The sequence below is a fragment of the Aulonocara sp. 'chitande type north' Nkhata Bay genome, linkage group LG13, assembly GCF_057382095.1.
Source record: "Aulonocara sp. 'chitande type north' Nkhata Bay isolate Kocher_YH1m ecotype deep benthic linkage group LG13, A_spYH_male_GT1.1, whole genome shotgun sequence".
NCBI classification, from domain to species: domain Eukaryota; kingdom Metazoa; phylum Chordata; class Actinopteri; order Cichliformes; family Cichlidae; genus Aulonocara; species Aulonocara sp. 'chitande type north' Nkhata Bay.
Window position 1 is genome coordinate 34,360,406 of NC_141356.1, and position 25,736 is coordinate 34,386,141.

The 25,736-nt window shown below is 38.2% G+C and overlaps 1 long non-coding RNA gene across 1 annotated transcript; it reads left to right on the forward strand.

The window, feature by feature from the left end:
* Nucleotides 1-1,108: 1,108 nt before the first annotated feature.
* LOC147316580 (uncharacterized) lies at nt 1,109-2,523 on the forward strand. The gene is made up of 2 exons (XR_015124336.1): nt 1,109-1,810; nt 1,896-2,523. It is a non-coding gene; the product is annotated as an uncharacterized LOC147316580 (long non-coding RNA).
* The last annotated feature ends 23,213 nt before the right edge of the window (nt 2,524-25,736 follow it).

Consider the following 25,736-nt stretch of genomic DNA (forward strand, 5'->3'; position numbering starts at 1 on the left):
CCTTTTTTTTTCATTCAAACTCTGTTCTATACATTTAAATTCTGTTGTTTTGATTCAAATTCCATTGTTTTCTTTCAAATTCTGTTCTCTACATTCTAATTCCGTTGTTTTCATTCAAACTCTGTTCTGTACATTCTAATTCCGTTGTTTTCATTCAAACTCTGTTCTTTACATTCTAATTCCGTTGTGTTCATTCAAACTCTGTTCTGTACATTCTAATTCCGTTGTTTTAATTCAAACTCTGTTCTGTACATTCTAATTCCTTTGATATCATTCAAACTCTGTTCTGTACATTCTACTTCCGTTGTTTTCATTCAAACTCTGTTCTGTACATTCTAATTCTTTTGTTTTCATTCAAAGTCTGTTCTGTACATTCTAATTCCGTTGTTTTCATTCAAAGTCTGTTCTGTACATTTCAATTCAGTTTTTTTTATTCTAATTCCGTTGTTTTCATTCAAACTCTGTTCTGTACATTCTAATTCCGTTGTTTTCATTCAAACTCTGTTCTGTACATTCTAATTCCGTTGTTTTCATTCTAATTCTGTTTGTTTCAATATTCCATTGTTTTCATTCTAATTCTGTTTTCATTCAAACTCTGTTCTGTACATTTCAATTCAGTTTTTTTTATTCTAATTCCATTGTTTTCATTCAAACTCTGTTCTGTACATTTTAATTCCGTTTTTTTTCTTTCAAACTCTGTTCTGTACATTTCAATTCTGTTGTTTTGATTCAAATTCCATTGTTTTTATTCAAACTCTGTTCTGTACATTCTACTTCCGTTTTTCATTCAAACTCTGTTCTGTACATTCTAATTCCGTTGTTTTCATTCAAAGTCTGTTCTGTACATTCTAATTCCGTTGTTTTCATTCAAACTCTGTTCTGTACATTCTAATTCCGTTGTTTTCATTCAAACTCTATTCTGTACATTCCAATTCCGTTGTTTTCATTCAAACTCTGTTCTGGGCCCTGTTTCAGGAAGCCGGTTTAGTGGAAAAACTGAGTAAGTATACCCTGAGTTAACGAAAACTCTGGGTTTTCGGTTTCACAAAGCGAGTTCAGTTGCAGCCTGAGTGAGTCACTATGACGACACACTCCGTGAAGCTAACCTGCCCCCTAGCAGGTTTACTACAACTAACCCTGACTGTCTCCGCCCCTTTGTCGGAAACCTGACAGTAGGAAGTGTCGGACATGGCGTGCCACTTCCTTGAAGAGCCAGTAGATCGTGAAGCCCAAATTCTCCGCAGAGCTCTCCGCCGGGAGAGAGTGATCAGAGCGCGTTTGGACATTTTATCATTTCCTGATGATTTTCTGTGCGAACGTTACCGTTTCTCAGCACAATCTATAATTTATTTGGATAACATCCTCAGGCCATATATTACGCATGTGACACATCGCGGACATGCTCTCAGTTCATTGCATATTATTTGTATTGCACTTCGGTTTCTTGCAAACGGGAGCTTTCTGTATAATATTGGTGACGCTGAGCACGTTTCCAAGGCTACCGTCTGTCGGGCAGTCAGGAATGTTACAGTTGCACTGAAACGTCTCCTGTACTCGTTTGTGGTGTTCCCCGGTCACAGACCCACAAGATTTATCAAAGAGGGATGCCACAAAATTGCAGGTATCAGGATGACCAAAACTTAATGTATGATGTGGTGATACTTGGACTACTACTTAAATTGCACATTTATTTTCAGGGTTCCCAGGCGTGATTGGCTGTACAGATGGCACTCACATTCCAATCATTGCTCCTTCAGTAAATGAAGGAGACTATGTGAACAGGAAGTCTTTCCACAGCATTAATGTACAGGTACATAGTTCCCTGTAGCATGTCAAACTAACAAATTATTTCATTATAGTAATGGATGCTAATTTGTGTTCTCTGCACTGTGAAGATCATATGTGATGCTGCCAACATTATCACAAATGTGGAAGCCAAGTGGCCAGGCTCTGTCCATGACTCACAAATATTCCGTGAATGTACACTGAGCACAAAATTTGGACATGGTGAGTTGAGAATACTTTAAAATATATAAAGACCAATTGCTTCAGGGACATTTGAACTGAAGTGTACCCTTCTGTCTTAGGAGAGTTCACTGGCTACTTGCTTGGTGATAGGGGGTATCCATGTTTACCCTATTTGCTTACCCCTTACCCTGACCCTGAACCGGGCCCACAGCAGCGATATAATCTGGCTAATTGCAGGACAAGAGCCAGAATTGAAATGACTATCGGAATGCTTAAGGCCCGGTTCCAGTGCCTGCAAAGACTCAGGGTCACCCCAGAAAGGGCATGTGACATTATTGTGGCATGTGTGATTCTTCACAACATTGCCACAATTAGAGGAGAACACTGTCCTTCTGAACCAAACATCAGCAGTGATCCAAACCATGAACATCCTGACCCTCCCACGGACATACAAGATGGAAGAGCAGTCAGAGACACCATATGTCACAATCATTTCTTTTGACCCATCACCTCAACATGTTGAAAGAAGAATAAACAGATTTTTTGTTCAACTGGCTTTATTGGTCGCCTGTATTTCCTGTACACAAAGTATTAAAAGATGTAAACCTCATAAAGTGTCTCTGTTGCTTCCTCCTCTGTAACAGCTGTCAATGTTTCTTCATTATTTTCCTGTAGTAAAGAAATAGACAACATTGCTGTTCTACTGTAAACTCATATAATCTGTGGAGTATTACTCACAACTGCATGTTGGTCTGGCTCAACAGGAGGCTGCACCAGATGCAGTACACCATCACCATCAACTGATAGAATATGAGGTTTATACAGGTCACTTATAACTTACAAGGGACCAAATGGCAATTAACAAACATACCAAGCACCTTACACTTCATTGTCATTATGCTCTCAAAGACAACCAAGGCTGAGGGAAGGCAAAATCAGTAGGAAAATAACTTCACTACAAAATAATCCATTATGGTAATGAGTTTATCAAATGAATGTGTCGCACTGCAAAGGTGACTGTGAAGAAAGGATGTATGCACATCATGTATTATTTTGAATTTACCCCTTATGTAGGCACTTGTGTCTTGCTGGGTTATTGACTCAGAGGATGTCCCCGCAGAGATGCCTTCAGCCACAGGGCGCCCACTGTTTTGGCTGAGGGCCAACTGCTCAGCCTCTGTGAGTGGTGGTGGTGGAGGACCCCCACCTGTTTTTCGGGCCTCCGCTTTTTTTCTGTTGGCTATAACGGGCCACATTTGAGCATACAGAGTAAGCAAATATGTACTTGTAATGTGCTCAGATAATTTCAATAAGTGCTTACAGAAAGAAAATTAATGTAGCCTCTAACTGCAATTGATTTACATGGGACAAACAGACCAAGCACTATGGCTCATAATACAATTACACCTTACCTGTTTGGACTATATTTTTATATTTCATTTTTACTTGCTGCCAGGCACGTTTGGGGCCTGTTGGGTTGCACCTGCGCTCACATCACATCACAAAATAAAATGTATAAAATAACAAATAAAATAACATATGATAAAATAACGTGTTAAATGGGTGGAAATCCCTCGATCAATGTTTAAATTAACACTCACGCATTGACTCTGTCGGCTATGTTTTGCCATGCATGCTTTTGCAGCTGTGGCTGTGTTACTTTTTTCCGCGGAATTTGCATGTTATCGGCATATGCTGCCATCAGAATTTCGGCCTCAAGCGCTGTGAAATACATTGACCGCGCCTTCTTTCCCTCCGTCTCCATGGTGACTCGCTTAATCTGTGCTCCGTTTATCAGGGCTTTATGTATCCTCGTCCGCGCGCTTCACTTGGGGTTAAAGCAACTCCGTGTTGACTGAACTAATTGTTATCAGCCTTTCTGAAACGGAATATTCCGAGTTGGACAGTTCGGGGTTACTCAACCGTGAGTGTCGTTTTTCACTCTGAGTTTTCCAAACCGGCTTCCTGAAACAGGGCCCTGTACATTTCAATTCTGTTTTTTTTATTCTAATTCCATTGTTTTCATTCAAACTCTGTTCTGCACATTTTAATTCCGTTGTTTTCATTCAAACTCTGTTCTGTACATTCTAATTCCGTTGTTTTCATTCAAACTCTGTTCTCTACATTCTATTTCTTTTGTTTTCATTCAAACTCTGTTCTGTACATTCTAATTCCGTTGTTTTCATTCAAACTCTGTTCTCTACATTCTATTTCTGTTGTTTTCATTCAAACTCTGTTCTGTACATTCTAATTCCGTTGTTTTCATTCTAATTCTGTTGTTTTCATTCAAATTCCGATGTTTTCATTCTAATTCCGTTGTTTTCATTCTAATTCCGTTGTTTTTTTTCATTCAAACTCTGTTTTGTACATTCTAATTCCGTTGTTTTCATTCAAACTCTGTTCTCTGTACATTTTAATTCCGTTGTTTTCATTCAAAGTCTGTTCTGTACATTCTAATTCTGTTGTTTTCATTCAAAGTCTGTTCTGTACATTCTAAATCCGTTGTTTTCATTCAAACTCTGTTCTGTTCATTCTAATTCCGTTTTTTTCATTCAAACTCTGTTCTGTACATTTCAATTCTGTTGTTTTGATTCAAATTCCATTGTTTTTCCATTGAACTGAATTTGAATCAAAACAATGGAATTTGAATGAAAACAACAGAATTAGAATGAAAACAATCGACTATTAATACATTCTAATTCCGTTGTTTTCATTCAAACTCTGTTCTGTACATTCTAATTTCCTTGTTCTCATTCAAATTCCTTTTTTTTTTTCCATTCAAACTCTGTTCTATACATTTAAATTCTGTTGTTTTGATTCAAATTCCATTGTTTTCTTTCAAATTCTGTTCTCTACATTCTAATTCCGTTGTTTTCATTCAAACTCTGTTCTGTACATTCTAATTCCGTTGTTTTCATTCAAACTCTGTTCTGTACATTCTAATTCCGTTGTTTTCATTCAAACTCTGTTCTCTACATTCTATTTCTGTTGTTTTCATTCAAACTCTGTTCTGTACATTCTAATTCTCTTGTTTTCATTCAAATTCTGTACATTCTAATTCCGTTGTTTTCATTCTAATTCCATTGTTTTCATTCAAACTCTGTTCTGTTCATTCTAATTCTGATTTTTTCATTCAAACTCTGTTCTGTACATTTCAATTCTGTTGTTGTCAGGAATCGCTGTGCGGCAGGCAGGAGTAGGACCCAAAATGCAGGACTCACAGGCACGAGGGAATGAACTCAAAAGGCAGCTTTATTGCGTAACAGAAGATGATAGGCGATACAAAACTAGACTGGGAAAAACTAACATAAAGCTCACCAAGGAACACAGGGAAATCCACACAGCATGAGGGACGACGTCACGCTGAACAGAGGGAGACGCAGACAGAAATACACAGAGGGTTAACGAGGAAAGTGGGAACACACGGGGAACACAGGTGACACTGATAATCATAACGAGACAGGGCGGGGTGAACTGAACATGACATGTACGGGCGTGAGAGTCACAAAGTAAACAGGAAGTGCACAGAGGTTCAGACAGGAGGAGAGAGAGCATGGGGAAAACACAGACATAACGGGCTGGGGAAACATGAAACAACCACAAAGGGAGACGAGGGCTCATAAATACATAGAGGGGCACACAGGGGGTAAAAGCCATGAAGGGAAAACACTTAGGGAACAACACAACAGGGCAACTCAGAAAACATGGCCTAAGCAAGGAACAAAATACAAACATACAAGGAAACTAAGAACACTGGGCCAACATGGCCCAGGACCATGACAGTACCCTCCCCTCAAGGGCTGGCTCCAGACAGCCCAAACACAGAAAAACAAAACCAAACAGAAAACAACCCAGGGCGGGCGGCGGGGGCCCAGGATGGAGGGCTCGGAACAGAAAACAAAAGAAGAGCACAGCAAACACCGGAGCCCAAGAAAACAACCCAAACACAGAGCAGTTCAGGGGGCCGACCATGCGGAAGGCAACGGCGGAGACGTGGAAACAATTCAGGAGGCCGGCCGTGCGCAAGGCAACGGCGGCGACGTGGAAACAGTTCGGGAGGCCGGCCGTGCGCAAGGCAACGGCGGCGGCGAAGGAGACAACGGAGCAGTTCAGGAGGCCGACCGCGCGGAAGGCGGCGGCGGCGGCGAAGGAGACGACGGAGCAGTTCAGGGGGCCGACCGCGCGGAAGGCGGCGGCGGCGCCGAAGGAGACGACGGAGCAGTTCAGGGGGCCGACCGCGCGGAAGGCAGCGGCGGCCCTCCAGTCCCAGGCGTGCTGGCCATGGCCTGGTGGGCACAGGACCCTCCAGCGGAGACAGGAGGCTGAACGGGCCCCTCGGACCCTCCAGCGGAGACAGGAGGCTGAACGGGCCCCTCGGACCCTCCAGCGGAGACAGGAGGCTGAACGGGCTCCTCGGGCCCTTCAGCGGAGACGAGGAGGTGCTGGCCGGGCTCACTGGAACCCCCAGCGGACGAGGTAGATGGCGGCGTGGGAGCCGTGGAGTCCTGGATGAGCTCATCCGAGCTGATGTAGAGCCAGAGAGGTTTGGGACCCCTGGCTGAATGTTAAGCCGAACAGAAGACCGTATTGCTATCGGGGACTGGGCCAATGGTTCAGGTGCGAGCTGAGCTGCTGGACACACGGGGACCTGAGCTGCTGGACACACGGGGACCTGAGCTGCTAACGGTGGAGAAGTAAATGACTGCACAGGGGACTGAACTGATGTCTGTAGTAACGGTGGTGGTGAGAGTGGAGTAGGTGGTGGAGTTAATGACTTCACAGGGGAATGAACTAGAGGTAGTGACGGTTGTGGTGCTGGTGGTTGAGTGGGTGACTGTGCTAAAGGAGGCTGCACTGGGGACACTGGAGACTGCACTGGGGAAAGCAGGGCTGCAGGAGGCTGCACTGGGGACACTGGAGACTGCACTGGGGACACTGGAGACTGCACTGGGGAAAGCAGAGCTGCAGGAGACTGCGCTAGAGACTGCAGTGATGGTTGTAGTGGAGGTGTAACGGGTGGAGGAGTGGCTGAAGTGGCTGTGGGTCGGGCGGCTAGTAGCTTAGCTACAGAGTATAGTAACGGCAGGGCTATGGGTTGAATGTCTGACTGAGTAGCAGCCTGAATGGCTGGGTGTAGTGATGGTTGGGGTGGAAGGGAAACAGGTGGTAGTGTGGATGACGGAACTAAGGGCGACTGAGTGGCAGACCGAACTGATGACTGAAGCGATGGTAGAGGTGAAAATGGAGCGTGTGGTGGAGTTAATGGCTGAGCTAGCGGGGACACAGGAGACTGAACTGAGGGGGACACGGGAGACTGAACTGAGGGGGACACGGGAAACTGAACTGAGGGGGACACGGGAAACTGAACTGAGGGGGACACGGGAAACTGAACTGAGGGGGACACGGGAAACTGAACTGAGGGGGACACGGGAAACTGAGCTGTGAAGGGCTGCGAGGGAGCTGACTGAGCTGGGAAGGGCTGCGAGGGAGCTGACTGAGCTGGGAAGGGCTGCGAGGGAGCTGACTGAGCTGGGAAGGGCTGCGAGGGAGCTGACTGAGCTGGGAAGGGCTGCGAGGGAGCTGACCGAGCTGGAAGTAGCTGCGAGGGAGCCGACTGAGCTTCTGGTAGCTGCACAGGCGATAAGCAGCTCGCATTGACATCCGCCACACAAAACACAGCCCCTGAATGAACAGTCATAATGTCTGGAAAAGACACAGAGTCCTCACTCACCACAGCAGGTGAATTAGAAGGCCGAATGTCCGGCTGTGGGGTGGCGCGTCGGCGGCGTGAATGCCGTTTTCTTCGGGAAGCCGAAGGTGCGGTGATGGAGGAAACCGGCAACGACGGAGAGATCACGGCCGGCTCCTCATCCTCCGACCACATTGCTGCGAGAAAAGCAGCGGGTGAGTGACAGTCAGAGTGGAGGGTGGATGGAGAGGAGTCCAGTGGCAGCAGCGTGGAAATGTTTCCCGATTGTGGCGGTCGCTGTTGCGGTATGACGAGCTCGCGAACTTGTACTGTCTCCTTGGCTTTCTGCAGATTGGACAGTAGGCCCTAAAATCCTGAGAGCTTGTGAAGATGGGGATTCCCCTTGAGAATTGCCTCGATGGCGTTTATCCCAATGGACATCGCTTTAATGTCCGAGGCGTGGGAAACTCGCTCCCACAGGCTGAAGATGCGGGCCAAATCGCTTTCCCGGGAGGAGCCTGCTGGGTCCATGTCTGGTGACGTCGTACTGTCAGGAATCGCTGTGCGGCAGGCAGGAGTAGGACCCAAAATGCAGGACTCACAGGCACGAGGGAATGAACTCAAAAGGCAGCTTTATTGCGTAACAGAAGATGATAGGCGATACAAAACTAGACTGGGAAAAACTAACATAAAGCTCACCAAGGAACACAGGGAAATCCACACAGCATGAGGGACGACGTCACGCTGAACAGAGGGAGACGCAGACAGAAATACACAGAGGGTTAACGAGGAAAGTGGGAACACACGGGGAACACAGGTGATACTGATAATCATAACGAGACAGGGCGGGGTGAACTGAACATGACATGTACGGGCGTGAGAGTCACAAAGTAAACAGGAAGTGCACAGAGGTTCAGACAGGAGGAGAGAGAGCACGGGGAAAACACAGACATAACGGGCTGGGGAAACATGAAACAACCACAAAGGGAGACGAGGGCTCATAAATACATAGAGGGGCACACAGGGGGTAAAAGCCATGAAGGGAAAACACTTAGGGAACAACACAACAGGGCAACTCAGAAAACATGGCCTAAGCAAGGAACAAAATACAAACATACAAGGAAACTAAGAACACTGGGCCAACATGGCCCAGGACCATGACAGTTGTATTGATTCAAATTCCACTGTTTTTTTTCAAACTCTGTTCTGTACATCCTAATTCCGTTTTTTTCATTCAAACTCTGTTCTGTACATTCTAATTCCATTGTTTTCATTCAAACTCTGTTCTGTACATTTCAATTCTGTTGTTTTGATTCAAATTCCATTGTTTTTATTCAAACTCTGTTCTGTACATTCTACTTCCGTTTTTCATTCAAACTCTGTTCTGTACATTCTAATTCCATTGTTTTCATTCAAAGTCTGTTCTGTTCATTCTAATTCCGTTGTTTTCATTCAAACTCTGTTCTGTACATTCTAATTCCGTTGTTTTCATTCAAACTCTGTTCTCTACATTCTAATTCTGTTGTTTTCATTCAAATTCCGTTGTTTTCATTCAAACTCTGTTCTGTACATTCTAATTCCGTTGTTTTCATTCAAATTCTGTTGTTTGTTTTAATATTCCATTGTTTTCATTCTAATTCTGTTGTTTTCATTCAAATTCCGTTGTTTTCATTCTAATTCCGTTGTTTTTTTTATTCAAACTCTGTTTTGTACATTCTAATTCCGTTGTTTTCATTCAGAGTCTGTTCTGTACATTCTAATTCCGTTGTTTTCATTCAAACTCTGTTCTGTACATTCTAATTCTGTTGTTTTCATTCAGAGTCTGTTCTGTACATTCTAATTCTGTTGTTTTAATTCAAACTCTGTTCTGTACATTCTAATTCCGTTGTTTTCTTTCAAACTCTGTTCTGTACAATTCAGTTTTTTTTATTCTAATTCCATTGTTTTCATTCAAACTCTGTTCTGTACATTCTAATTCCGTTGTTTTCATTCAAACTCTGTTCTCTACATTCTAATTCTGTTGTTTTCATTCAAATTCCGTTGTTTTCATTCAAACTCTGTTCTGTACATTCTAATTCCGTTGTTTTCATTCAAATTCTGTTGTTTGTTTTAATATTCCATTGTTTTCATTCTAATTCTGTTGTTTTGATTCAAATTCCGTTGTTTTCATTCTAATTCCGTTGTTTTCATTCAAACTCTGTTCTGTACATTCTAATTCCGTTGTTTTCATTCAAACTCTGTTCTGTACATTTCAATTCAGTTTTTCTTATTGTAATTCCATTGTTTTCATTCAAACTCTGTTCTGTACATTTCAATTCTGTTGTATTAATTCAAATTCCATTGTTTTTTTTCAAACTCTGTTCTGTACATTCTACTTTCGTTTTTCATTCAAACTCTGTTCTGTACATTCTAATTCCGTTGTTTTCATTCAAACTCTGTTCTGTACATTCTAATTCCGTTGTTTTCATTCTAATTCTGTTGTTTGTTTTAATATTCCATTGTTTTCATTCTAATTCTGTTGTTTTCATTCAAATTCCATTGTTTTGATTCAAATTCAGTTCTGTTCATTCTAATTTCGTTGTTTTCATTCAAACTCTGTTCTGTACATTCTAATTCTCTTGTTTTCATTCAAATTCCGTTTTTTTCATTCAAGCTCTGTTCTGTACATTTCAATTCTGTTGTTTTGATTCAAATTCCATTGTTTTCTTTCAAATTCTGTTCTCTACATTCTAATTCCGTTGTTTTCATTCAAACTCTGTTCTGTACATTCTAATTCCTTTGATATCATTCAAACTCTGTTCTGTACATTCTAATTCCGTTGTTTTCATTCAAACTCTGTTCTGTACATTTTAATTCCGTTGTTTTCATTCAAACTCTGTTCTGTACATTCTAATTCCGTTGTTTTCATTCAAACTCTGTTCTGTACATTCTAATTCTGTTGTTTTCATTCAAATTCTGTTCTGTACATTCTAATTCCGTTGTTTTCATTCAAACTCTGTTCTCTACATTCTAATTCTGTTGTTTTCATTCAAACTCTGTTCTCTACATTCTAATTCTGTTGTTTTGATTCAAATTCCATTGTTTTGATTCAAATTCAGTTCTGTTCATTCTAATTCCGTTGTTTTCATTCAAACTCTGTTCTGTACATTCTAATTCTGTTGTTTTGATTCAAATTCCATTGTTTTTCCATTGAACTGAATTTGAATCAAAACAATGGAATTTGAATCAAAACAACAGAATTAGAATGAAAACAATGGACTATTAATACATTCTAATTCCGTTGTTTTCATTCAAACTCTTTTCTGTACATTCTAATTCCTTTGATATCATTCAAACTCTGTTCTGTACATTCTAATTCCATTGTTTTCATTCAAACTCTGTTCTGTACATTTCTATTCTGTTGTTTTGATTCAAATTCCATTGTTTTTATTCAAACTCTGTTTTGTACATTCTACTTCCGTTTTTCATTCAAACTCTGTTCTGTATATTCTAATTCTGTTGTTTTCATTCAAAGTCTGTTCTGTACATTCTAATTCCGTTGTTTTCATTCAAACTCTATTCTGTACATTCAAATTCTGTTGTTTACATTCAAACTCTGTTCTGTACATTCTAATTCCGTTGTTTTCATTCAAACTCTGTTCTGTACATTCTAATTCCGTTTTTTTCATTCAAACTCTGTTCTGTACATTTCAATTCTGTTGTTTTGATTCAAATTCCATTGTTTTCTTTCAAATTCTGTTCTCTACATTCTAATTCCGTTGTTTTCATTAGAACTCTATTCTGTACATTCTAATTCCGTTGTTTTCATTCAAACTCTGTTCTGTACATTTCAATTCTGTTGTTTTGATTCAAATGCCATTGTTTTTATTCAAACTCTGTTCTGTACCTTCTACTTCCGTTTTTCATTCAAACTCTTTTCTGTACATTCTAATTCCGTTGTTTTCATTCAAAGTCTGTTCTGTACATTCTATGTCATGGTCCTGGGCCATGTGGGCCCAGTATTCTTAGTTTTCATGTATTTTTGTATTTTGTTCTTTATTTAGGCCATGCTTCCTGGGTTGATCTGTTACGTTGTTCCTTATGTGTTTTCCCTTCGTGACTCTTACCCCCTGTGTGCCCCTCTGTGTATTTATGAGCCCTCGTCTCTCTTTGTGTTTTATTCCATGTTTTCCCCAGCCCGTTATGTCTGCGTTCTCCCCGTGCTCTCTCTCCTCCTGTTTGAACCTCTGTGTACTTCCTGTTTTACTTTGCCCATCTCCCATCAGTGTTACGTTCACTCCTGCCGTGTCTTGTTATGATTATCAGTTTCACCTGTGTTCCCCGTGTGCATCCACTTCCCCTGATCATCCCTCATGTGTATTTAGTCCCTGTGTTTCATACAGTCTGTGTCGCGTCGTCTGTGTTCCCACCCCCTGTGTTCCGTATTTCCAGTCATAGCCTTTCCTTAGTTTGTCCAGTTTAGGTTTCTGTTGAGCTACTACTCATATGCTGCCTTCACTCTGTTTTGTTCCTTTCATCAGCCATAATAAAAGGCTCGCTTTTGTTTAAATCCACTCCTGCATCCTCGCTTGTGTTCGCAACTGGGTCCACCATACACATTCCCGCACGGTCTGCCTCCGCAGACCGTGACATTCTAATTCCGTTGTTTTCATTCAAACTCTGTTCTGTACATTCTAATTCCGTTGTTTTCATTCAAACTCTTTTCTGTACAATCTAATTCCGTTGTTTTCATTCAAACTCTGTTCTGTACATTCTAATTCCATTGTTTTCATTCAAACTCTGTTCTGTACATTCTACTTCCGTTTTTCATTCAAACTCTGTTCTGTTCATTCTAATTCCGTTTTTTTCATTCAAACTCTGTTCTGTACATTTCAATTCTGTTGTTTTGATTCAAATTCCATTGTTTTTCCATTGAACTGAATTTGAATCAAAACAATGGAATTTGAATGAAAACAACAGAATTAGAATGAAAACAATAGACTACTAATACATTCTAATTCCGTTGTTTTCATTCAAACTCTGTTCTGTACATTTCAATTCAGTTTTTTTTATTCTAATTCCATTGTTTTCATTCAAACTCTGTTCTGTACATTCTACTTCCGTTTTTCATTCAAACTCTGTTCTGTTCATTCTAATTCCGTTTTTTTCATTCAAACTCTGTTCTGTACATTTCAATTCTGTTGTTTTGATTCAAATTCCATTGTTTTTCCATTGAACTGAATTTGAATCAAAACAATGGAATTTGAATGAAAACAACAGAATTAGAATGAAAACAATAGACTACTAATACATTCTAATTCCGTTGTTTTCATTCAAACTCTGTTCTGTACATTTCAATTCAGTTTTTTTTATTCTAATTCCATTGTTTTCATTCAAACTCTGTTCTGTACATTCTAATTCCGTTTTTTTTCATGCAAACTCTGTTCTGTACATTCTAATTCCGTTGTTTTCATTCAAACTCTGTTCTGTACATTCTAATTCCGTTGTTTTCATTCAAACTCTATTCTGTACATTCTAATTCCGTTGTTTTCATTCAAACTCTGTTCCGTACATTTCAATTCTGTTTTTTTTTATTCTAATTCCGTTGTTTTCATTCAAACTCTGTTGTGTACATTCTAATTCCGTTTTTTTCATTCAAACTCTGTTCTGTACATTTCAATTCTGTTGTTTTGATTCAAATTCCATTGTTTTCTTTCAAATTCTGTTCTCTATTCTAATTCCGTTGTTTTCATTCTAATTCTGTTGTTTGTTTTAATATTCCATTGTTTTCATTCTAATTCTGTTGTTTTCATTCAAATTCCATTGTTTTGATTCAAATTCAGTTCTGTTCATTCTAATTTCGTTGTTTTCATTCAAACTCTGTTCTGTACATTCTAATTCCGTTGTTTTCATTCAAACTCTGTTCTGTACATTCTAATTCTGTTGTTTTCATTCAAATTCTGTTCTGTACATTCTAATTCCGTTGTTTTCATTCAAACTCTGTTCTCTACATTCTAATTCTGTTGTTTTCATTCAAACTCTGTTCTCTACATTCTAATTCTGTTGTTTTGATTCAAATTCCATTGTTTTGATTCAAATTCAGTTCTGTTCATTCTAATTCCGTTGTTTTCATTCAAACTCTGTTCTGTACATTCTAATTCTGTTGTTTTGATTCAAATTCCATTGTTTTTCCATTGAACTGAATTTGAATCAAAACAATGGAATTTGAATCAAAACAACAGAATTAGAATGAAAACAATGGACTATTAATACATTCTAATTCCGTTGTTTTCATTCAAACTCTTTTCTATTCAATTCAATTCAATTCAATTTTATTTATATAGCGCCAAATCACAACAAAAGTCGCCTCAAGGCGCTTCATAGATACAGAGAAAAACCCAACAATCATATGACCCCCTATGAGCAAGCACTTTGGCGACAGTGGGAAGGAAAAACTCCCTTTTAACAGGAAGAAACCTCCGGCAGAACCAGGCTCAGGGAGGGGCGGCCATCTGCTGCGACCGGTTGGGGTGAGAGAAGGAAGACAGGATAAAGACATGCTGTGGAAGAGAGACAGAGGTTAATAACAGATATGATTCAATGCAGAGAGGTCTATTAATACATAGTGAGTGAGAAAGGTGACTGGAAAGGAAAAACTCAATGCATCATGGGAATCCCCCGGCAGCCTACATCTATTGCAGCATAACTAAGGGAGGATTCAGGGTCACCTGGTCCAGCCCTAACTATATGCTTTAGCAAAAAGGAAAGTTTTAAGCCTAATCTTAAAAGTAGAGATAGTGTCTGTTTCCCGAATCCAAACTGGAAGCTGGTTCCACAGAAGAGGGGCCTGAAAACTGAAGGCTCTCCCTCCCATTCTACTTTTAAATACTCTAGGAACAACAAGTAGGCCTGCAGAGCGAGAGCGGAGCGCTCTAATAGGGTGATATGGTACTACAAGGTCATTAAGATAAGATGGGGCCTGATTATTTAAGACCTTGTATGTGAGGAGCAGGATTTTGAATTCAATTCTGGATTTAACAGGAAGCCAATGAAGGGAAGCCAAAACAGGAGAAATATGCTCTCTCTTTCTAGTCCCTGTCAGGACTCTTGCTGCAGCATTTTGGATTAGCTGAAGGCTTTTCAGTGAGTTTTTTGGACATCCTGATAATAATGAATTACAGTAGTCCAGCCTGGAAGTAATAAATGCATGAACTAGTTTTTCAGCGTCACTCTGAGACAGGATATTTCTAATTTTAGAGATGTTGCGCAAATGGAAGAAAGCAGTCTTACATATTTGTTTAATATGTGCGTTGAAGGACATGTCCTGGTCAAAAATGACTCCAAGGTTCTTCACCGCGTTACTGGAGGCCAAGGTAATGCCATCCAGAGTAAGAATCTGATTAGATACCATATTTCTAAGATTTTCAGGGCCGAGTACAATAACCTCAGTTTTATCTGAATTAAGAAGCAGAAAGTTAGCGGCCATCCAGGTCTTTATGTCTTTAAGACATTCCTGCAGTTTAACTAATTGGTGTGTGTTATCTGGCTTCATGGACAGATAGAGCTGGGTGTCATCTGCATAGCAGTGAAAATGTATGCTATGTCTTCTAATGATGCTGCCTAAGGGAAGCATGTATAATGTAAACAGAATTGGTCCTAGCACTGAACCCTGTGGAACTCCATAATTAACCTCAGTGTGTGAAGAGGACTCTCCATTTACATGCACGAATTGGAGTCTATTAGATAGATATGATACAAACCACTGCAGTACAGTACCTGTAATACCTACAGCATGTTCTAATCGCTCTAATAGGATATTATGATCAACAGTATCGAACGCTGCACTGAGGTCTAGCAGGACAAGCACAGAGATGAGTCCACTGTCAGAGGCCATAAGAAGATCATTTGTAACCTTCACTAAAGCTGTTTCTGTGCTGTGCTGAGCTCTGAAACCTGACTGAAACTCTTCAAATAAACCATTCCTCTGCAGATGATCTGTTAGCTGTTTGACAACTACTCTTTCAAGGATTTTTGATATGAAAGGAAGGTTGGAGATTGGCCTATAATTAGCTAAGACTGCTGGGTCTAGAGATGGCTTTTTGAGTAAAGGTTTAACTACAGCCAGCTTGAAGGCCTGTGGTACATAGCCGATTATTAGAGATAGGTTGATCATATTTAAGATCGAAGAATTAATTAATGGCAGGACTTCTTTGAGCAGTTTTGTAGGAATGGGGTCTAAAAGACACGTTGATGGTTTGGAGGAAGTAATTATTGAAGTTAACTCAGAAAGATCAATTGGAGAAAAAGAGTCTAACTTAATATCAATGGTACTAAGAGTAGCTGTAGATAATATTACATCTGTGGGATGATTATTGGTAATTTTTTCTCTAATGATAAAAATTTTATTTGTGAAGAAGTTCATGAAGTCATTACTAGTTAACGTTAAAGGGATGGTTGGCTCAAAAGAGCTCTGACTTTTTGTCAGCCTGGCTACAGTGCTGAAGAGAAACCTGGGGTTGTTCTTATTTTCTTCAATCAGTGATGAATAGTAAGATGTTCTGGCTTTGCGGAGGGCTTTCTTATAAAGCAGCAAACTATTTCTCCAGGCTAAATGATGATCCTCTAGATTTGTGACACGCCATTTCCTCTCCAGATTACGAGTCATCTGCTTTAGGGTACGTGTTTCAGAATTATACCACGGAGTCAGGTACTTCTGATTTGAGGCCTTAGTTTTCACAGGAGCTACAGTATCCAGAGTCGTACGTAGTGAGGAGGTGAAATTATTAACAAGATAATCGACCTCTGTTGGGGTAGCGTTCAGATAGCTGCTTTGCTCTGTGTTGGTACAGGGCATTGGAGATGATAACAGTGGGTGGATTATATTCTTAAACTTAGTTACAGTGCTTTCAGAAAGACATCTACTTTGATAAAGTCTACTCTTCACCGCTGTGTAATCAATTATTGTAAATGTAAATGTTATCAGGAAATGATCAGACAGGAGAGGGTTTTCAGGAAACACTGTTAAATGTTCAGGTTCGATGCCATATGTTAAAACAAGATCTAGAGTGTGATTAAAGTGGTGGGTGGGTTCTTTTACATTTTGAGAGAAACCAATTGAGTCTAATAACAGATTAAATGCCATGTTGAGGCTGTCATTTTTAGCATCTACATGGATGTTAAAATCACCCACAATAATTATTTTATCTGAGCTCAGAACTAAATCAGATAAAAACTCTGAGAAATCAGACAGAAACTCTGTGTAAGGCCCAGGTGGACGATAGATGATAACAAGTAAGACTGGTTTCTGAGTTTCACAGCTGGGGTGGACAATGTTAAGCATCAGGCTTTCAAATGAATTAAAAGTCTGTCTTGGTCTTTCATTAATTAATAGGCTGGTGTGAAAAATTGCTGCCACACCGCCCCCTCGGCCTGTGCTTCGAGATTTCTGGTAGTTAGAATGGCTCGGGGGTGTTGATTCATTTAAACTAACATAATCATCCTGCTGCAACCAGGTTTCTGTAAGGCAGAGTAAATCAATTTGTTGATCAATTATTAAGTCATGTACTAACAGAGACTTGGAGGAGAGAGACCTAATATTTAATAATCCACATTTCACTGTTTTACTCTTTGGTTCAGATGTGGATACTGTATTGTTCTTTCTTTGTGATTGTTTATGTTTAAGTTGTTTGTTGCTGGTTTTTAGTTTGTTTTTTGTCTTTTTGGAAGCTGACACAGTCTCTATGGAGATGGGTTTTTGGGGGGGTAGCAGGAGGAGAGAAGCTGCAGAGAAGCGTGTAAGACTGCAACTCTGCTTCCTGGTCCCAACTCTGGATAGTCATATTTTGGGGGGTTTAATAAATTTGTCCATATTTCTAGAAATGAGAGCTGCTCCATCCAAAGTGGGATGGATGCCGTCTCTCCTAACAAGACCAGGTTTCCTCCAGAAGGTTTGCCAATTATCTATGAAGCCCACATCGTTTCTGGGACACCACTCAGACAGCCAGCAATTTAAGGAGAACATGCGGCTAAACATGTCACTCCTGGTCTGTACATTCTAATTCCTTTGATATCATTCAAACTCTGTTCTGTACATTCTAATTCCATTGTTTTCATTCAAACTCTGTTCTGTACATTTCTATTCTGTTGTTTTGATTCAAATTCCATTGTTTTTATTCAAACTCTGTTTTGTACATTCTACTTCCGTTTTTCATTCAAACTCTGTTCTGTATATTGTAATTCTGTTGTTTTCATTCAAAGTCTGTTCTGTACATTCTAATTCCGTTGTTTTCATTCAAACTCTATTCTGTACATTCAAATTCTGTTGTTTACATTCAAACTCTGTTCTGTACATTCTAATTCCGTTGTTTTCATTCAAACTCTGTTCTGTACATTCTAATTCCGTTTTTTTCATTCAAACTCTGTTCTGTACATTTCAATTCTGTTGTTTTGATTCAAATTCCATTGTTTTCTTTCAAATTCTGTTCTCTACATTCTAATTCCGTTGTTTTCATTAGAACTCTATTCTGTACATTCTAATTCCGTTGTTTTCATTCAAACTCTGTTCTGTACATTTCAATTCTGTTGTTTTGATTCAAATGCCATTGTTTTTATTCAAACTCTGTTCTGTACCTTCTACTTCCGTTTTTCATTCAAACTCTTTTCTGTACATTCTAATTCCGTTGTTTTCATTCAAAGTCTGTTCTGTACATTCTATGTCATGGTCCTGGGCCATGTGGGCCCAGTATTCTTAGTTTTCATGTATTTTTGTATTTTGTTCTTTATTTAGGCCATGCTTCCTGGGTTGATCTGTTACGTTGTTCCTTATGTGTTTTCCCTTCGTGACTCTTACCCCCTGTGTGCCCCTCTGTGTATTTATGAGCCCTCGTCTCTCTTTGTGTTTTATTCCATGTTTTCCCCAGCCCGTTATGTCTGCGTTCTCCCCGTGCTCTCTCTCCTCCTGTTTGAACCTCTGTGTACTTCCTGTTTTACTTTGCCCATCTCCCATCAGTGTTACGTTCACTCCTGCCGTGTCTTGTTATGATTATCAGTTTCACCTGTGTTCCCCGTGTGCATCCACTTCCCCTGATCATCCCTCATGTGTATTTAGTCCCTGTGTTTCATACAGTCTGTGTCGCGTCGTCTGTGTTCCCACCCCCTGTGTTCCGTATTTCCAGTCATAGCCTTTCCTTAGTTTGTCCAGTTTAGGTTTCTGTTGAGCTACTACTCATATGCTGCCTTCACTCTGTTTTGTTCCTTTCATCAGCCATAATAAAAGGCTCGCTTTTGTTTAAATCCACTCCTGCATCCTCGCTTGTGTTCGCAACTGGGTCCACCATACACATTCCCGCACGGTCTGCCTCCGCAGACCGTGACATTCTAATTCCGTTGTTTTCATTCAAACTCTGTTCTGTACATTCTAATTCCGTTGTTTTCATTCAAACTCTTTTCTGTACAATCTAATTCCGTTGTTTTCATTCAAACTCTGTTCTGTACATTCTAATTCCATTGTTTTCATTCAAACTCTGTTCTGTACATTCTACTTCCGTTTTTCATTCAAACTCTGTTCTGTTCATTCTAATTCCGTTTTTTTCATTCAAACTCTGTTCTGTACATTTCAATTCTGTTGTTTTGATTCAAATTCCATTGTTTTTCCATTGAACTGAATTTGAATCAAAACAATGGAATTTGAATGAAAACAACAGAATTAGAATGAAAACAATAGACTACTAATACATTCTAATTCCGTTGTTTTCATTCAAACTCTGTTCTGTACATTTCAATTCAGTTTTTTTTATTCTAATTCCATTGTTTTCATTCAAACTCTGTTCTGTACATTCTAATTCCGTTTTTTTTCATGCAAACTCTGTTCTGTACATTCTAATTCCGTTGTTTTCATTCAAACTCTGTTCTGTACATTCTAATTCCGTTGTTTTCATTCAAACTCTATTCTGTACATTCTAATTCCGTTGTTTTCATTCAAACTCTGTTCCGTACATTTCAATTCTGTTTTTTTTTATTCTAATTCCGTTGTTTTCATTCAAACTCTGTTGTGTACATTCTAATTCCGTTTTTTTCATTCAAACTCTGTTCTGTACATTTCAATTCTGTTGTTTTGATTCAAATTCCATTGTTTTCTTTCAAATTCTGTTCTCTATTCTAATTCCGTTGTTTTCATTCTAATTCTGTTGTTTGTTTTAATATTCCATTGTTTTCATTCTAATTCTGTTGTTTTCATTCAAATTCCATTGTTTTGATTCAAATTCAGTTCTGTTCATTCTAATTTCGTTGTTTTCATTCAAACTCTGTTCTGTACATTCTAATTCTCTTGTTCTCATTCAAATTCCGTTTTTTTCATTCAAACTCTGTTCTATACATTTCAATTCTGTTGTTTTGATTCAAATTCCATTGTTTTCTTTCAAATTCTGTTCTCTACATTCTAATTCCGTTGTTTTCATTCAAACTCTGTTCTGTACTTTCTATTTCCGTTGTGTTCATTCAAACTCTGTTCTGTACATTCTATTTCCGTTGTTTTCATTCAAACTCTGTTCTGTACATTCTAATTCCTTTGATATCATTCAAACTCTGTTCTGTACATTTTAATTCCGTTGTTTTCATTCAAATTCAGTTCTGTTCATTCTAATTCTGTTGTTTTGATTCAAATTCCATTGTTTTTATTCAAACTCTGTTTTGTACATTCTATTTCCGTTTTTCATTCAAACTCTGTTCTGTACATTCTAATTCTGTTGTTTTCATTCAAAGTCTGTTCTGTACATTCTAATTCCGTTGTTTTCATTCAAACTCTATTCTGTACATTCTAATTCCGTTGTTTTCATTCAAACTCTGTTCCGTACATTTCAATTCTGTTTTTTTTTATTCTAATTCCGTTGTTTTCATTCAAACTCTGTTGTGTACATTCTAATTCCGTTTTTTTTCATTCAAACTCTGTTCTGTACATTTCAATTCTGTTGTTTTGATTCAAATTCCATTGTTTTCTTTCAAATTCTGTTCTCTATTCTAATTCCGTTGTTTTCATTCAAAGTCTGTTCTGTACATTCTATGTCATGGTCCTGGGCCATGTGGGCCCAGTATTCTTAGTTTTCATGTATTTTTGTATTTTGTTCTTTATTTAGGCCATGCTTCCTGGGTTGATCTGTTACGTTGTTCCTTATGTGTTTTCCCTTCGTGACTCTTACCCCCTGTGTGCCCCTCTGTGTATTTATGAGCCCTCGTCTCTCTTTGTGTTTTATTCCATGTTTTCCCCAGCCCGTTATGTCTATGTTCTCCCCGTGCTCTCTCTCCTCCTGTTTGAACCTCTGTGTACTTCCTGTTTTACTTTGCCCATCTCCCATCAGTGTTACGTTCACTCCTGCCGTGTCTTGTTATGATTATCAGTTTCACCTGTGTTCCCCGTGTGCATCCACTTCCCCTGATCATCCCTCATGTGTATTTAGTCCCTGTGTTTCATACAGTCTGTGTCGCGTCGTCTGTGTTCCCACCCCCTGTGTTCCGTATTTCCAGTCATAGCCTTTCCTTAGTTTGTCCAGTTTAGGTTTCTGTTGAGCTACTACTCATATGCTGCCTTCACTCTGTTTTGTTCCTTTCATCAGCCATAATAAAAGGCTCGCTTTTGTTTAAATCCACTCCTGCATCCTCGCTTGTGTTCGCAACTGGGTCCACCATACACATTCCCGCACGGTCTGCCTCCGCAGACCGTGACATTCTAATTCCGTTGTTTTCATTCAAACTCTGTTCTGTACATTTCAATTCTGTTGTTTTGATTCAAATTCCATTGTTTTTCCATTGAACTGAATTTGAATCAAAACAATGGAATTTGAATGAAAACAACAGAATTAGAATGAAAACAATAGACTACTAATACATTCTAATTCCGTTGTTTTCATTCAAACTCTGTTCTGTACATTTCAATTCAGTTTTTTTTATTCTAATTCCATTGTTTTCATTCAAACTCTGTTCTGTACATTCTAATTCCGTTTTTTTTCATGCAAACTCTGTTCTGTACATTCTAATTCCGTTGTTTTCATTCAAACTCTGTTCTGTACATTCTAATTCCGTTGTTTTCATTCAAACTCTATTCTGTACATTCTAATTCCGTTGTTTTCATTCAAACTCTGTTCCGTACATTTCAATTCTGTTTTTTTTTATTCTAATTCCGTTGTTTTCATTCAAACTCTGTTGTGTACATTCTAATTCCGTTTTTTTCATTCAAACTCTGTTCTGTACATTTCAATTCTGTTGTTTTGATTCAAATTCCATTGTTTTCTTTCAAATTCTGTTCTCTATTCTAATTCCGTTGTTTTCATTCTAATTCTGTTGTTTGTTTTAATATTCCATTGTTTTCATTCTAATTCTGTTGTTTTCATTCAAATTCCATTGTTTTGATTCAAATTCAGTTCTGTTCATTCTAATTTCGTTGTTTTCATTCAAACTCTGTTCTGTACATTCTAATTCTCTTGTTCTCATTCAAATTCCGTTTTTTTCATTCAAACTCTGTTCTATACATTTCAATTCTGTTGTTTTGATTCAAATTCCATTGTTTTCTTTCAAATTCTGTTCTCTACATTCTAATTCCGTTGTTTTCATTCAAACTCTGTTCTGTACTTTCTATTTCCGTTGTGTTCATTCAAACTCTGTTCTGTACATTCTATTTCCGTTGTTTTCATTCAAACTCTGTTCTGTACATTCTAATTCCTTTGATATCATTCAAACTCTGTTCTGTACATTTTAATTCCGTTGTTTTCATTCAAATTCAGTTCTGTTCATTCTAATTCTGTTGTTTTGATTCAAATTCCATTGTTTTTATTCAAACTCTGTTTTGTACATTCTATTTCCGTTTTTCATTCAAACTCTGTTCTGTACATTCTAATTCTGTTGTTTTCATTCAAAGTCTGTTCTGTACATTCTAATTCCGTTGTTTTCATTCAAACTCTATTCTGTACATTCTAATTCCGTTGTTTTCATTCAAACTCTGTTCCGTACATTTCAATTCTGTTTTTTTTTATTCTAATTCCGTTGTTTTCATTCAAACTCTGTTGTGTACATTCTAATTCCGTTTTTTTTCATTCAAACTCTGTTCTGTACATTTCAATTCTGTTGTTTTGATTCAAATTCCATTGTTTTCTTTCAAATTCTGTTCTCTATTCTAATTCCGTTGTTTTCATTCAAAGTCTGTTCTGTACATTCTATGTCATGGTCCTGGGCCATGTGGGCCCAGTATTCTTAGTTTTCATGTATTTTTGTATTTTGTTCTTTATTTAGGCCATGCTTCCTGGGTTGATCTGTTACGTTGTTCCTTATGTGTTTTCCCTTCGTGACTCTTACCCCCTGTGTGCCCCTCTGTGTATTTATGAGCCCTCGTCTCTCTTTGTGTTTTATTCCATGTTTTCCCCAGCCCGTTATGTCTATGTTCTCCCCGTGCTCTCTCTCCTCCTGTTTGAACCTCTGTGTACTTCCTGTTTTACTTTGCCCATCTCCCATCAGTGTTACGTTCACTCCTGCCGTGTCTTGTTATGATTATCAGTTTCACCTGTGTTCCCCGTGTGCATCCACTTCCCCTGATCATCCCTCATGTGTATTTAGTCCCTGTGTTTCATACAGTCTGTGTCGCGTCGTCTGTGTTCCCACCCCCTGTGTTCCGTATTTCCAGTCATAGCCTTTCCTTAGTTTGTCCAGTTTAGGTTTCTGTTGAGCTACTACTCATATGCTGCCTTCACTCTGTTTTGTTCCTTTCATCAGCCATAATAAAAGGCTCGCTTTTGTTTAAATCCACTCCTGCATCCTCGCTTGTGTTCGCAACTGGGTCCACCATACACATTCCCGCACGGTCTGCCTCCGCAGACCGTGACATTCTAATTCCGTTGTTTTCATTCAAACTCTGTTCTGTACATTCTAATTCCGTTGTTTTCATTCAAACTCTTTTCTGTACAATCTAATTCCGTTGTTTTCATTCAAACTCTGTTCTGTACATTCTAATTCCATTGTTTTCATTCAAACTCTGTTCTGTACATTCTACTTCCGTTTTTCATTCAAACTCTGTTCTGTTCATTCTAATTCCGTTTTTTTCATTCAAACTCTGTTCTGTACATTTCAATTCTGTTGTTTTGATTCAAATTCCATTGTTTTTCCATTGAACTGAATTTGAATCAGAACAATGGAATTTGAATGAAAACAACAGAATTAGAATGAAAACAATAGACTACTAATACATTCTAATTCCGTTGTTTTCATTCAAACTCTGTTCTGTACATTTCAATTCAGTTTTTTTTATTCTAATTCCATTGTTTTCATTCAAACTCTGTTCTGTACATTCTAATTCCGTTTTTTTTCATGCAAACTCTGTTCTGTACATTCTAATTCCGTTGTTTTCATTCAAACTCTGTTCTGTACATTCTAATTCCGTTGTTTTCATTCAAACTCTATTCTGTACATTCTAATTCCGTTGTTTTCATTCAAACTCTGTTCCGTACATTTCAATTCTGTTTTTTTTTTATTCTAATTCCGTTGTTTTCATTCAAACTCTGTTGTGTACATTCTAATTCCGTTTTTTTTCATTCAAACTCTGTTCTGTACATTTCAATTCTGTTGTTTTGATTCAAATTCCATTGTTTTCTTTCAAATTCTGTTCTCTATTCTAATTCCGTTGTTTTCATTCTAATTCTGTTGTTTGTTTTAATATTCCATTGTTTTCATTCTAATTCTGTTGTTTTCATTCAAATTCCATTGTTTTGATTCAAATTCAGTTCTGTTCATTCTAATTCCGTTGTTTTCATTCAAACTCTGTTCTGTACATTCTAATTCTCTTGTTCTCATTCAAATTCCGTTTTTTTCATTCAAACTCTGTTCTATACATTTCAATTCTGTTGTTTTGATTCAAATTCCATTGTTTTCTTTCAAATTCTGTTCTCTACATTCTAATTCCGTTGTTTTCATTCAAACTCTGTTCTGTACATTCTAATTCCGTTGTTTTCATTCAAACTCTGTTCTGTACTTTCTATTTCCGTTGTGTTCATTCAAACTCTGTTCTGTACATTCTATTTCCGTTGTTTTCATTCAAACTCTGTTCTGTACATTCTAATTCCTTTGATATCATTCAAACTCTGTTCTGTACATTTTAATTCCGTTGTTTTCATTCAAATTCAGTTCTGTTCATTCTAATTCTGTTGTTTTCATTCAAACTCTGTTCTGTACATTCTAATTCTGTTGTTTTGATTCAAATTCCATTGTTTTTATTCAAACTCTGTTTTGTACATTCTATTTCCGTTTTTCATTCAAACTCTGTTCTGTACATTCTAATTCTGTTGTTTTCATTCAAAGTCTGTTCTGTACATTCTAATTCCGTTGTTTTCATTCAAACTCTATTCTGTACATTCTAATTCCGTTGTTTTCATTCAAAATCTATTCTGTACATTCTAATTCCGTTGTTTTCATTCAAACTCTGTTCTGTACATTTCAATTCTGTTTTTTTTAATTCTAATTCCGTTGTTTTCATTCAAACTCTGTTCTGTACATTCAAATTCTGTTGTTTACTTTCAAACTCTGTTCTGTACATTCTAATTCCGTTTTTTTCATTCAAACTCTGTTCTGTACATTTCAATTCTTTTGTTTTTATTCAAATTCCATTGTTTTTATTCAAACTCTGTTTTGTACATTCTACTTCCGTTTTTCATTCAAACTCTGTTCTGTACATTCTAATTCTGTTTTTTTCATTCAAATTCTGTTCTCTACATTCTAATTCCGTTGTTTTCATTCAAACTCTGTTCTGTACATTCTAATTCCGTTGTTTTCATTCTAACTCTGTTCTGTACATTCTAATTCCGTTGTTTTCATTCTAATTCTGTTGTTTGTTTTAATATTCCATTGTTTTCAATCAAATTCTGTTGTTTTCATTCAAATTCCGTTGTTTTCACTTTAATTCCGTTTTTTCTTCATTCAAACTCTGTTCTGTTCATTCTAATTTCGTTTTTTTTTTCATTCAAACTCTGTTCTGTACATTCTAATTCCATTTTTTTTCATTCAAACTCTGTTCTGTACATTTCAATTCTGTTGTTTTGATTCAAATTCTATTGTTTTCATTCAAACTCAG